We start from the raw sequence: 14,611 nt of genomic DNA, 5'->3' as shown, positions 1-14,611 counted from the left end.
CCTGTGGTCAAATAGCCTGCTAGATTCAAGGATGAATGATGTCTTCTTTAGTAAGATACTGGAGAGTACCCAGTATCTGTGGAATCATACTTTAGTGAAGGATCAATCCCTTCAGACCAGGAGGGATGAAAATCAGCAAGGTTTGAAAAAATTAAAATGATTGTGCCAAGTCAAAGTGCTGCATGTGGCTGTTACCACGATAATTCGCAAATTTGGAGATAGCTTTCAGTGCACTTTTGTAGTTCAATCCTAAATTAACTCAAGGTATCTCCTTCTATACTGTTCCTCAGGCGTTGGGAGATGATGCATCATTGATCTATGATGCTTTTAACCTGGACAGAATGTTTCATAATTGTACCATCCTCTGAGACATAAGCTGCTTCAGTAATGATAGATCTGAAAATGGTTTGCAAAACTGTGTTGTTTGATCTTAAAATGTTAATAGAAAAGGGGAAGCTTGACAAGCATTTCAGGGAGAGGGGAATGGAATGTTATGGTGGCAGTTTTAGATCAGAAAAGACAGGAGGAGTTTGGGTAGAGCATAAATTCTGGCATGGGCTGAATGGCTTGTTTCTGGATGGCTGGATATCCTAAATGATTTGGCTCTTTTTAAATGAATTTAATTAATTAGCATTATCTGCTGTTTTCCTGTAACCTTAAGTACTCAGTGAGAGAAAAAAAATTCTTCTGATCTCTAGGTTTGCCTGAGGCTTACACATTTTGTGCTTTTGTTCTCTAGTTCTCTGATCATAGTCCCAGTTAGATAACCTGCTTTACATCTGTATTAACCATGCCCCTCAAAGTTTTAATATGTTCATAAATAACATCGTTATTCATTTTAAGCCATTTTGTATAGATTGGTTAACTTCAGCTTAATATTTTTCCCCCTGCAAATGATGTCTTGAAAGCATCTTATTGCCAAAACATTATCAATGTTCCTTGCTTGTATTTGGCTTAATGTATAGTATTAGGGTATTCAAAAAGGGTTAATCTGAGGCTGGGGAAACAGTACCGCCCACATGATGATGTAAAGGGAGTCACATGACTAGTTGTCTGGTAGTAGTCTGAATGGAGAAAGCTCATCAACTGGACAGGAAAAGCTTACTGTCTTGTATAATCTGCACACAGTTATGTTCTACAATAAATAGTTACTGTTCAGGCTCTATGCCTCTGAACCTATTCCTTAGGCAACCATAACAACATACAACATGGCGGTAGCAGATGAAGGACCCTAAAACATCCAAAACTAAAGTAAAGTTGAAAAATATGCAATCTGACATGAAAAAAAATGCCAAAATGGAAGAGTTCAGTGAAACGGTTGGAAATCACTAGAAAAGCTCCATAACAGACGAGAAGGCTGAAAGGCAGAGAAGAAATCAACTGCTTAGTTCAAAAAGGACTCCACCATAGCACGTGGAGGTTCGTTGAAAATCCTGATCAAAGAACTTGGCAACAATCGAGGAAGGATGAGCAAACATTAAAAAAGACTTTAAAAAGCTTCTAAACAAGACACAGTAACCAGGCAGCACTGGGAGACAGTTCATTTTTAAGTGTGCGGATTGGAACACACCGTTCCCCCGTGTCATAACACATGGAGAAAAAAAGGAAAAAGAAAAAATTGGCTACTAAATTTGATCCTCCAGTGACAGCAAAGTAACTAACTGGCCTTGATAATTATTTTCAAAATTTTTCCTGAGACTCAGAGAAGGTTTGAAGTAGCTCGATAACTATGGCGTGTTTCCAAAAAAACCCAATCAGTGCAGGAAATCTCGATTATGGCAGCAACATGTTAAAAATTTAAAGCAAATGTCTCCTGAGCTGAAAACAGCAATGGATTCAAAATTTACTTTGCAAGAACAATTTGGGCAGATGGAAGGGCCGGACCAGATACAGAATTGGGCAGTATGGAGGAGGAGATTTCAAAGTAACAGAATTGCATAAGGATTAAATAATAACTCAGAGGCTGAATAGGTTAATACATTTTTGTATTCAATTAGTGCAATTGCTGATGATGTGATAGCCAGACAAAGCATTAATGAATCATTTGATGAATTTGAAGATGTCATCAAACCCTTTGACAGTTACTTTAACCTCTGGAGTAGCAAAATTTTTTAAAAAGCAAAGTTTGATAAATGGGTCAAAAAACCTTGTGAATCAGTGGACACCTTCATCAGTGATTTGTATCGCTGACGGTTGGGTGAAGGCTGTGAATATGGTGATCTTAAGTCGAGCTGATATTAGACCGCATGGTAGTTGGAGTGACTGACGATATCCTTTCTGACATGCTTTGATCCAAAGCAGATCTAACTTTGGAGAAGGTGATACAGATTGTCAGATAATCTGAGGTCCATCAGCAAGATCGATCCATATTAAGGGGGATGATAAGCCATGGTACAGAACATCCCCAGTGACGGTACAGCTGATTAAACAATGAAACGTGAAAGACACTTCAGGGCAAAGAAGACTGTATGCAATTAAAACTCAAGATGGTGATAAACCATGCCAGCGCTGTGGCACCAAAAAGCCTCACAGGTGCAAAGACTGTCCTGCAAGCACAGCAGAAATGTTCCATTGCAAAAGGCTGGGACACTTTGGGAAAATTTGTGCAGATCAAAAAACTCCTAAACATACAGAGGATCACCAGCGAATCTTCACACAAAAAGCCGTCAATGAAATGGAAGAATCACACCAAGATGAAGAACAACAATGCTTCCTTTTGTAGTTGAATCTAGAACTGGTGTCACTGTTTAAAAATAAGTGGTTGCCCATTTAAGACAGAGATGAGGAGAGATTGTTTTCTCTGATGGTTGTGAGTCTTTGGAACTCTCTTCCTCAAAAGGCGGTGGAGACAGAATCTTTTAATACTTTTAAGGCAGAGGTAGATAGATTCTTGATAAGCAAGGGTGTGAAAGATTATCTGGGGTAGGCAGGAACATGAAGTTGAGGTTAAAATCAGATCAGCCATGATCTTATTGAATGGCAGAGCAGGCTCAAAACACCGAGTGGCCTACTCCTGCTCCTAATTCATATGTTCGTATGTTTGTTTGTAACCCAGATATACATTCTGCATCAATGGGCACATTACTAATTTTAAATTAGTTACAGGGGCAAGTGTGATAGTCCTGTCTGATAGAGAACCGTGGCTGGTTAAATAATCTCTGCAGTCATCAACAACATAGTTGTATGCACCAGGAAGAATCAAGCTCCAGGCCCAAGGTACATTGCAAGCAACACTCCAATGTAAGAACAAACAGATTCGGGAAATGTTATACATGCTTCACAACCAAGAATTTTCTCTTCTTTGCAGGAAAGCCTGTGTAGATCTCAAATTTATCCAACAGATCCACGAGATTAACCAGCAAGGACCTGGTTCTGATTTTAAAAACCATTTTCCAAAATTATGCGCTGGGCTGGGGCAACTGAAAACTGAATGCAGTACAACACTGAGAAACAAAGCCAAATCTGTGTGCCTGTTTACTCAAATGAAACTATTGCATTTGCTTATGAAGCAAGTACAACTGCAACTGGACATGTTGACCAATATGGGAGTCATCACCCCATCACACAGCCAACAGAATGGTGCTCCAGGATGGTCCTGGTTCCGCAACCAAACAGGTCCATTCACATCTGCTTCGACCTGACGCAACTCATAAGGCTGTGGCGAGGGCAATCCACCTGATGTCCTCAGTGGACGACAGCTTGACCAAGCTCTCCAAGCGTACAGTGTTCTCGAAACTTGATTCCAACTGTGGCTCTGGCAGTACCAATAGATGAAAAATCTAAGTTGCTGACACATTCTATCACCCCATTCTGCAGATTTTGCTTCAATTGTTTGTCCTTTGGCATTACCTCAGCACCCAAGAATTTTCAGTGCACAATGCCGGCCAACTTACAAGGACCAAAAGGAATTATCTGCGATATAGGTGATGTCCTTGTCCATGGAATGACTGTCGAGGAATGTGACATGACGCTCAAGGCTATATTGAACCGCTTGCTTCATGCAGGGTTGACATTGAAAGATTTGTGAATTCTCTATGACCTCCATTTGATTTTTGGGTCATATTGTGAGCAACAAAGGCATCGTGGTGGACCCACATAAAACAAAATAAAGTCAATCAGTGAATTTCCGATCCCATCATCCTTTCCAGGTTTCCAAAGATTCTTAGGCGTGGTGAACCAGCTTGTGAAATTCTTGCTGATCCTGGCACCAAATTACCCGAAGGCATCTCTCACTCACTGCATCACTTCAGATTGCCATCATGTGCACTTAGGTGCCAACTGTGCCCAGGCTCCATATCAGAGCAGCAGGTGAAAGAAGACACCCAAGCTTTCCCTAACACATACAAAACGTGAGCCAAACACTCCTGGGCCTTTGCTATCAACAAGCTATTTGCCAATATCTGTCTTGCTGCCTTTAGTTGAACTGGTATTGCCGCTAAATCCCAATCACTTTACACCCAACAGTCATCAACAATGCAGAAAGAAACAAAGCACTACTTCCCTACCCATTCCCCCACATTGCCATCGACCCCCTCTCAACACCCACCCATCCTGGGTTTCGCCACACTCTTCAATCAGTTAACGCAGCACTCACTGTAGTAACTCTTCACACTCCACTCTGGGCAAGGGCACCTACAACTTCCTTGAAGCATCCCAACTGCCTTGCACAAACCAAAACACACCATTCACTCTAATATCCTCACACCTTCACCTCTCCCATCAAGGTTTTTGCACATTCTTTAACTGATGACCTCATAAGCTCACAATCGCAACCTTCCACCCTCTCAACTTACTTAGAGCTGCTTTTCTGCCAGCTGGTAGGACGAGTAAAAGGAGATATGGCTGAAGTACTGCCACTGCAGTCGATCAGTCAATGAGACATCCTATAGTATCAGCTCCTTTGAGTGATGAATGCTTTGGTTTGCATCATAGATAAGTTATCCTTTTCAGAGAGGAAGCCTGCAAACTCCCCGGCTAATATTTCACAGGTGCCCAGTGGGGGTCTGGAAAGATGCAGAGATGTAGACGTTGAGGACTGCTGTCACTTTAATTACAATGAATAGCGTAGTTGTGATAGAATTGATGTTATGTCTTGTAGTCTCAGAAGTTTGAAACAACCACACTTTTAGAATCAAAGGCTGAAGTTTCAACGAATATATTTCTCAGATCACACCATGTGCTGTGGACTGATACATCTTAAAAAAAAATTCCAAGGAAACTTTTATTCAATGAAAATATTGCCCTCTTCATTTAGGCAAATCCTCACTTAAACTGACCTGAAGTGATTGGATAAATTGTTAGATCTATTTTCTGGGTGTAAACCAGGAGCACATAATTCCAGAAAAATTCTGTGCACTTGAAAAGTTCAACCGTGCAAATGAATTTGACAGGTGTAAAAATTGCACTGTTAAAAATATTGAGAAAGTTTTTATTTAGCACATTAATGGTGTAAATGCATCCAAATATGCCAAAAAGCATATTGGATCAATCTTTTTAGCTCAGTAATGTCAGGAAAATAATGTAAGTGCTGAAGATAACTAGAAAATTAATGTGCTTTGTTTGACTTCTGTAGTGATTGTAAGTAAAACCTTTCCTACTGTTTTATGGGTCATGTGATTGTACTGACAAATCATCCCTAAGTGCGGGTAATCTTAGGCACGGAGCTTTCTAGTCATGGACCTGGTTCAAGCATGTAGCTTCATCAAGAGTCTGTAAATAAAGTTATCTGTTTCAAACCTGTCCAGTACACCAAGTTTATTACAATTGACGATGAGGATAAACAGCTCTGCAGCTGCATCTCGCCCTTGTGAATGCGAGTACATCAATTCTTAAGGAAAGAAAGAAAAGTATACTCACCAGTCATGCCACTGTTCAGCAGAATCAACCCTTATGACTCATCCATGGAAAACTGGAGCCAGTACATAGAATGCCTAGGTTTTTAATTCATGGTGAATGAAATAACAGCGGAGGAGAAGCAGAAAGCAATTCTTTTAAGTGTCTGGGGGAGCAAGACATATAACGTCATCTCCAGTCTGATGGCCCCGAATGCGCCCAATTCTAAATCTTTGAACAAGGTGGTGGACCTTGTGAAGACACATTTTCAGCTGAAGCCATCAGTAATCATGCAGAAATTTAAATTCAACTCCAGAGAAAGGGACCCAGGTGAGTCAATCACAACTTATATCACGAAGTTAAAACAGTTGACTGAGCACTGCAACTTCAGAGATACACTCAATGACATGTTGCGAGATCATTTGGTTTGTGGCGTGCATGATGACACCATTCAATGCCGTTTATTTGTTAGAAGTTAATACTGAACTGAAGTGCACCATGGAGATAGCACTAGCAATGGAGAGTGCTGAGAGGGATTCACAGGCTTTGCAGAGTGTGCTACATGGCGCCGTTCTTGTTGGTGCAGGAACCTATCACTGGATGTTGTGCAAAAACCAGAAAGACAGCCATAAAGCGGGAGACAGTCTCTGTTGCTTGAAAAACAAAAAGGCATAGCGGAAGCATTTCGGCAGCGATTCAGAAGTTAAGTTGTTACCAATGTTGGAGTAGACACGTACTGGAAACTCTCAGATTTAGAGAGGCAGAATGCCATTACTGGCACAACAATAGAGCACGTAAGAAAGCAATGTAGGGAGAAATCGAGGCAGCCAATCAGACAGCAAACCAAGATGATCGAAGTGCACAGTATAACTGAACCAGAAGCTGCGGATACTGATATCTATTCCCAATGCAATGTCAAAGCAGTAACAACTGAACCAATCACCGTCACCCTTCAAATGAATGGGAAGCCTCTAGTCATGGAGACAGACACAGGAGCGTTGATCACAGTGGTGGGAGAGCACACATTTAAATACCTAAATGAAGGTACCCAGCCACTGAAGCTGGAGCAAACCACAGCTCAACTGAAGACATATGCTGGAGAGGAAACACAGGTAACACTGTACCTGTGTACTATAGACAACAGACAGCCCAACTTCCAGAGATCATTGTAACAGGTGAAGGACCTCGTCCCTGGGCTGCGATTGGTTACAAAAAATTAAGCTCAATTGGTCAGAAGTTTTTCAAGTGAGAACAGGAGGAATTCCTGAGCTGTTAAGGGAATACAACAATGTATTTCATGATGAATTGGGAAAGATAAAAGGCTTGCAAGCAAAAATGTGTGTAGACTCCGAGGCCACACCCCGCTTATTTAAGGCCAAACCTGTGCCTTGTGCCCTAAAGGAGAAGTTGGTTGCAGAATTGTGCTGCTTAGAGAAGCTAGGCATCATCCAGCCAGTCCAATTTTCAGAATAGGCAGTGCCCATAGTCCCTATGATGAAACCAGATTAAACTATTCACATTTGCAGAGACTACAAATTAACTGAACAAGGCTGCTCAATTAGATAAGTACCCTATTCCAAGGATTGAGAATTTGTACTCTAAACTAGCTGGAGGAAAATCCCACACTAAACTAGACATGAACAAGGCATACCAACAGCTAGAGCTGGACAGCACATCTAGAGGACATGTAACAATCAACATGCATAAAGGTCTGTATCAATATACACGCCTACCCTTTGGTGTATCATCTTCATGTGCAATCTTCCAAAGGACCATGGAAAGCCTATTGCAAGGGCTTCCCCAAGTAGTAGTGTGCCTGGATGATGTCCTGATCACAGGACCAATGGAAGCCGGACATTTGGCCAACCTAGAAGAGGTTTTAAGGAGATTTTTGGAAGCTGGCATATGATTGAAGAAAGAGAAGTGCACTTTCCAAGCAGCTGAAGTCACTTATTTGGGTCATTGAGTGGATGCCCAAGGGTTGCATCCAATATAGGTGAAAGTCTCCTACCAGTGTCACTGAACTCAAGTATTTTCTGGACATGATAAATTATTACGGTTGCTTTTTGCTGAACTTGTCAACAGTGTTAGCCCCTTTACATTTATTATTAAAAAGAACCATTGATGGTCCTGGAAAGTGCAACAAGAAGAAGCCTTTGTAAAAGTCAAAAAGCTGTCACACTCATCATGTCTTCTAGTACATTGTGACCCATTAAAAGAATTAATAGTAACCTGTGATGCATTTCCCTACAGTGTGGGAGCAGTGTTGTCAAATAGGATGAAAGATGGTTCCGAAAGGCCAAAAGACTATGTCTCCAGAACCCTCTCTGCAGCTGGGAGAAGGGTTATTCACAACTTGAAAAATAAGTTTTATCGGTAATATTTAGAGAAAAGAAATTCCATCAATATCTTCATGGTCGACATGTTACCATAGTATCAGATCATAAGCCACTAATAGGTTTATATAGTGAAGATAAAGCAATTCCGCTGATAGCCTCTGCCAGAATTTAACGATGGGCCTTGATTTTATCAGTGTATGAGTACACATTTATGAACCGTCCGGGAGTGCATATAGCAAATGCACATACCCTTAGTCTTCTTCCGTTACCAGATAGCATCGTACATGCTCCAGTACCACAAGAAGTTGCACTTGTGTTGAATTTCCTCGACTCTTCACCGGTTTGTGTGAAGCAAATAAATAATTGGATAAACCAGGATCCAATTTTATCAACAGTCCTGGATCAGGTATTGAAAGGATGGTTGAAGGCACCAGTCTCTGAAGAGATAAAACCATTCTATTCCCCTAATACTGAGTTAAGTTGTCAAGATGGAATCTTGTTGTGGGGTTCAAGAGTCATCATCCTTTTGCAAGGAAGAGAACCACTCCTTACAGAGCTTCATAGTGTTTATCGAGGCATTTCAAAGATGAAACTGCGTGCACCAAGCTATGTCCGGTGGCCAGGTATAGGCAGCGATATAGAAAAAATGGTTAAACGCTGTCTCCAGTGTCAGCAACAACAGACGTTGTCCGTTTCAGCTCTGTGGGAGTGGCCTGGTTGACCCTGGATTAGGCTACATACAGACTGTGTAGGTCCATTTTTAGGTACCATGTTTTCATTGACGTGCATTCTAAGTGGATGGATGTGTATGAGGTTAGATCACCGACATCATGTGCAACTATTGAAAAGCTGTGTCAATGTTTTAGTATACATGGTCTCCCAGAACTCATTGTTTCGGATAACGGTGCTGCCTTCACTAGTACCGAATTTCAGAGATTAATGAGTTTAAATGGAATTAAACATATTAAAACACCACATCATCCCTCATCCAATGGGTTAGCAGAAAGAGCAGTGCAAACCTTCAAAACGGCAATAAAGAAGTTATCTGAAGGGACGTTAGAAACTTGAGTTTCATGTTTTCTTCTCATCTATCGCACGACCCCTCATGCAACTACGTGTTCAACACTGTCTGAATTACTGATGAAACACCACCTTCATACAAGGTTAAGTCTGGTGTTTCCAAACTTAGAGGGAAAGATAGAGAATTGAATCACGAGATTCATAGCAAAGCTTGAAGATTTACTGAGGGAGATACATTTTTCATGTGCTATTTTGGAAATGGACCTGGTTGGGTTACTGGTACAATTGTCTCTGAAACTGGACCTTTGTCATACGAAGTGTAAATGGAAGTCCGGATTCTTTGAAAACATGTGGATCATCTAAGGAGTAGAGAGGTCTTTCAATGACCAATTATCCCACCAGTAAATGATGTTGAACCATTGATCTCTGAGGTGCCAGACTGACCTAGAATAGACACACCTGATGTCTCTGTTGAATTAAATAATTTTGAACTGCCATTGTCTAAGGATGTCTCTGATGCTGCAGTTCCTGATCATGTTGACCTAATGGGAGAATCTCACGTCGTAGAGCTATGTTGCTCAACCGAATTAGACAACCATCTCAGAGACTTATTCTGTAATTGCATGACATGTGTATATATGTATATGTTGTGGATTAAGATATTCTTGTAAATAAGAAATGTAAAAAAAATTAAAGAGGGAGGAAAGTAGTTATTTTAAGTAAAATCTTTCTTACAGTTTTAGGGGTCGCATGATTATGCTGACGAAGCCCTAAACGTGGATAATCTTAGGGGCGGAGCTTTCTAGTTGTGGACCTGGTTCAAGCATGTAGCTTCTTCAAGAGCTCTGTAAATAATGTTATCTGTTTCAAGTAAGAAACCTGTCCGGTACACCAGGTTTATTACAACTTCTTAAGGCCAAAAAAATTGTGATTTTTGAAATATAAAAGTGCTGTATATGAACCTTAAAGCATCATTTTTGTGGTGTAAATGTTCACTTTATTTCAGGAAGCAGAATTGAAACCCCGAAAATTACCACCATTTTTTGTGTTTATTTGGATTTCACTCTTAAGCCTTCTGTGCATTTGTGCTGTTATTTCCTACAACGCAAGTGTTGTGCATGCCTACAGCTCAAGTTGCTAACCTTCTGTAACTACTTACTTTCAAGTCAGGGTCATTCTTTTGCTGTCAGCTTCTTGAAGGCTATATTTTTGGGTTATTTTTGGAGTTTTTTTTATACCAGCAAATAAGATATGAGATATTCTAGGGGGACCAGATATTGAATCCATCCTTCAAAAGCACAGTCACATATATGTAGTTTTGTGAGAGCGCACTATAGTCATATATTTATTTTATCCAACAAATTAAGTAACTTTTTTGCCTACTTTCCCACCCTAGTCAAAATTACAGTAATATTAAAAGTCTTTATAGTGGCATCACTTTAATTTAGCACTGCTAAATCCAGTTCACGTAACTCATAAACCCTTAGAGAACTTGGTCAATAAACCTTTTGTCGGCTTAAAGAAACCTTATTTGGAAGCATAAATGCCAAGAGAAGACTCACAGATGCTTTCTCTCAGAATAAAAGTACCTACTTAGCAATGTTTTCAGAACCAGTGAAAACCTTTTTCATTCCAGACCAGTTGCATTCAGACCAGAGAGTATGAAGGCAATTTTAACCCTCCAAAATAGATGAATTTGGTTCATATGAGGTAAAAGTGTAAAGAATCTGAAACAGGAACCAACCCACCTTGAACCCTCTTACTTGCAGTTTTAATAGTTTGCGATCAAATGAGGGAAAGGCAACCAACCTATTTTTAAAGGCAGATCATCATTGAAACCTTTAAAGGAGATTGCGTGCTCCCATCTTCACCGGGTTTCTATCTCTAACCCTTGTCCAGCAGCCACAGGAAATTAGGCAGGTAAAAGGAAATGAAAAGGACTGAATCCATCAGGTTAGTGTCTTGGCAGTACTGCTTGTGGACAGATTATCCTGTAAACCAGTGCCTCTTCCTGACTAACAGGTCAAGTGCAAAGGGTAAATCAGGTTTGGCACAACTACTTATATAGTCATAAAGTAAAATAATTCTCAAGAAAACAAAGATAGGCAATGAACTCAGCTTAAGGCAGTGGAAGTTGCTATCAGAAAAGCCAAAAGATCATTGTAGGAGAAGACAGTTGATAACTTTGGTAACAATAGTATTGTCATTTTTAAAGCTATAGTAAGAATATAAAATGTTTGAAAGACTCAGAAGGTCAGGCAGGATCTATGGAAAGAGGAAGGCTCCATGAACCTTCATCAAAACTGAAAGATGTTACAGATGAAGGACATTTAAGGAGAAATGAAGCTGGGGACTGGACAGAACAAAGAGGAATATTCTGGGGTAGGTGGAGGACAGAAGATGGATAAATCACAAACCAAGTGTGAGGTTTTTAAAATAATGAAAGGGTTAGATATTGTCCATGTTGAGAGACCATTTGAGTTAGATAGGCTGGAGAGGAATGTGGGACATGTAAGTCACATGCGCATAGAACTAGTTTAGATGTCAAAAGATTTTTCTTTTCACAGAGGGTCATTGGCCATTGGAAAAGGATGCCGGCTAATGCACCGAATGTAAGCTTTCAAAAGGCAGCTGGATGACTGTGGCTATATAACACTATAAAAAAGATAGGTGGTGTATTGGATAACGTGTGTTCTGGTCACTGTGGTCTGCTGTAATTTGTTTAATTATTTTTGGAGAGCAAGTTGTCAGATTTCAATTAACTACTAAATAACTACCAAAAAGCTGTTTTATTGATCAATCATGTTTAAGAGAGGCTTCAGTGGAAAGTTTTGGGACTAAAGATGAGAGAGGCATCATTAGTCAGATATTAAAATAATTTTCAAATATGAGAAAGCTTTCAATTTAGAGTTGCTTGAGGGAAAAACAAGTATATTCTTTTTAGATTGCAAAAGCTAATGTAAAGGTGCATGCCTCCTTCCTGGTTTATATGTTACAGTACTGCAGTGGGTTTACCAAAGTGCACAAATCCCAGTTTTAATTTAACTGAGAAAAAACAAACTGAATAAAGGTGTAGACAGAAGGATCTAAGAAGGTATCACTACAGAGCAGATGCTGGACGGGGTATTACAAGGTGCAGGCATGAATGATTGTCAACAGAAAGTGTGAAAAAGCTTTTAGGTTAAAGTTACCCTTCTAAGGTATGAAAAGGCTTTCCTTTGCACAGATTCCTGTTAACAGCTCATGAATACACTTCTGGGACAGGTGATGGAAGGAACATCTGGTATATGCAGAAACATTGAACTTATATTTAAACAAACTTCCTTATTTTCTTGTCTCTTTTCTATTTAACCCTTTGCCACATGCCACTCGGAATCAGAAGATAGTAAAACATTCATTTGCAATCAATTGAGGGGCAATATCAGAAAGTGCCTCTTCATACAAAGAGTAGTGGAAATCTGGAACTCTCTCCCCAGAAAGCTTTTGAGGCTATAGGCCAAATGAAAAATTCAAAACAGAGATTGATGGATTTCTGCTAGGTAAGGGCATTAAAGGTTTTTGATCCAAGGCAGGTAAATGAAATTAAGATACAGTTCAGTTATGATTTCATTGAACGGTGAAAAGGCTTGAGGGGCAGAATCTGTTCTTATCTGTACTTTTGTTCTTATAACAATAGAAATGTTAATCTTATTAATTATTTGGTGAACATAAAGCCCCATGATAAAATGATCACACATCCACACTGGATGGAATGAACTTTTCTCATCCCAGAACATCCACAACATTACTTGGCTCTGCATTCATCAGTGAAATACTTTTATCCATTCCACACACCACCATGCTAATGCTCTCCTTGCTGGTCTCCTTATTCTCTGCTTTAAATTGTTGTAATATGCCTTTAAGGGATAGCAGCATGCCATCACTATAAGGAAAGTATGTCATATGATCCAGTCTGTTTCACTTTGGCCTGTGAGCAGAACACAGCACACACAACTCTGCTGTTGATGTCTTTAAGCTTTCGATCCATGTTTAGATGTTCCCATATGCCTAGTTTAAATAAATGAACCCACAACGTATTTACCCAATCCCTTACAAGTGATTGGTGCCATTATATCATTATAAAAACACAACACAATAAACTCCAACTTATCTAAAACCCTACCAGCTGTATCCTGTCCCTCTCTCCCCTCACCACAGTTCTTACTAACCTACATTGATTATCTGTCTGCCATAGCATTAGATTTAAAATTCTCATCCTTGTCTTTAAACTCCCTTCTGGCTTACCTCTATATCTACAATCTCAGCCAGCATCATAGCATCCCCTGCCAAATATTCTGTTACCACTCAGTATTCTGTGTATCTCCCTTCTTTCCACCAGTGGTAGTACAACCACTTGGGGCCTACTGTCTGGAATTCCCTCCCTGTACATCCATACTTCTCCTCCATAGTCTTCTTCTAAAAACCTTTGAGCAATCTTCTATGCTAGCTCTGGTTCTGATTTTCTTACACAAATCTGTGAAACAGATTGGAATGTTTTATTTTCAAGCAACTATATAAATATACTCATCTCAGGATCAAATATGATACTGAATTTGTGAACCACCTGGTTTAGCCTCAGACAGTTACCAGAGAGAGGGATGGAGATGGCGGCCAGGGAACATAGTTTGTGGCTTGGACTGAAGACAATGGTTTCAGTTTTCCCGATATTTAATTGAAGGGAATTTCTGTTCATACAGTATGGTGGAGGGTCAAGAGTGGTGATGGTGAGGTAAAGCTGGGTGTCGTCAGACTACATGTGGAAACTGACATTGAGATGTTGCTGGATGGCAGCATATGGCTGAGGGATAGGATGTGGTTATTCTATCCCAGAAATCCAGATAGTGAAGGATAGAACAGGAGCCCAACCTTTCTCATTACATTCTTTTATTTAGAGATATAAACTTGCACCTTCTAACTCAATCACCAGTTTCATTCTGCTCTTATTTGTATGGTATCATAAATGAAACCATAGAGGCAGCTTGTGATGGAATTGGGTGTAATCAATCTTAGCAACAAGGAGCCTGTGAGATTCTTGCATTGTTGTTGGAGGTGAGCATGGAGGACACAGGGAAGAGGCATATTAGAAGATGATTTTCTGCAGTGAAAAGAAGTCAGGGGGTTACCTTTGGATTTCAGGATGGAATAGAGAACAGTTTTAGCAGATGAGAGCAGGACCCAGTAGTGCTTTACGTGGCAACCAGAACTGTCAGTAAATAGTTAAACCAGCTGTCCATCAGATCCATTCAAGTCTGTGTGTATTTGACTTAAAGGAACGGATTGGGGACCACGTGAGATAGCAAGATGAACGGTGTGGCTGTGAATATCAGCTGGGGAGGTCACATAGAGGGAGAGAACACTGCAGCCAATTTACTAGCAGCAAG

Source organism: Carcharodon carcharias, chromosome 10, assembly GCF_017639515.1.
Source record: "Carcharodon carcharias isolate sCarCar2 chromosome 10, sCarCar2.pri, whole genome shotgun sequence".
NCBI classification, from domain to species: domain Eukaryota; kingdom Metazoa; phylum Chordata; class Chondrichthyes; order Lamniformes; family Lamnidae; genus Carcharodon; species Carcharodon carcharias.
Note: the sequence above shows the minus strand (reverse complement) of the source record.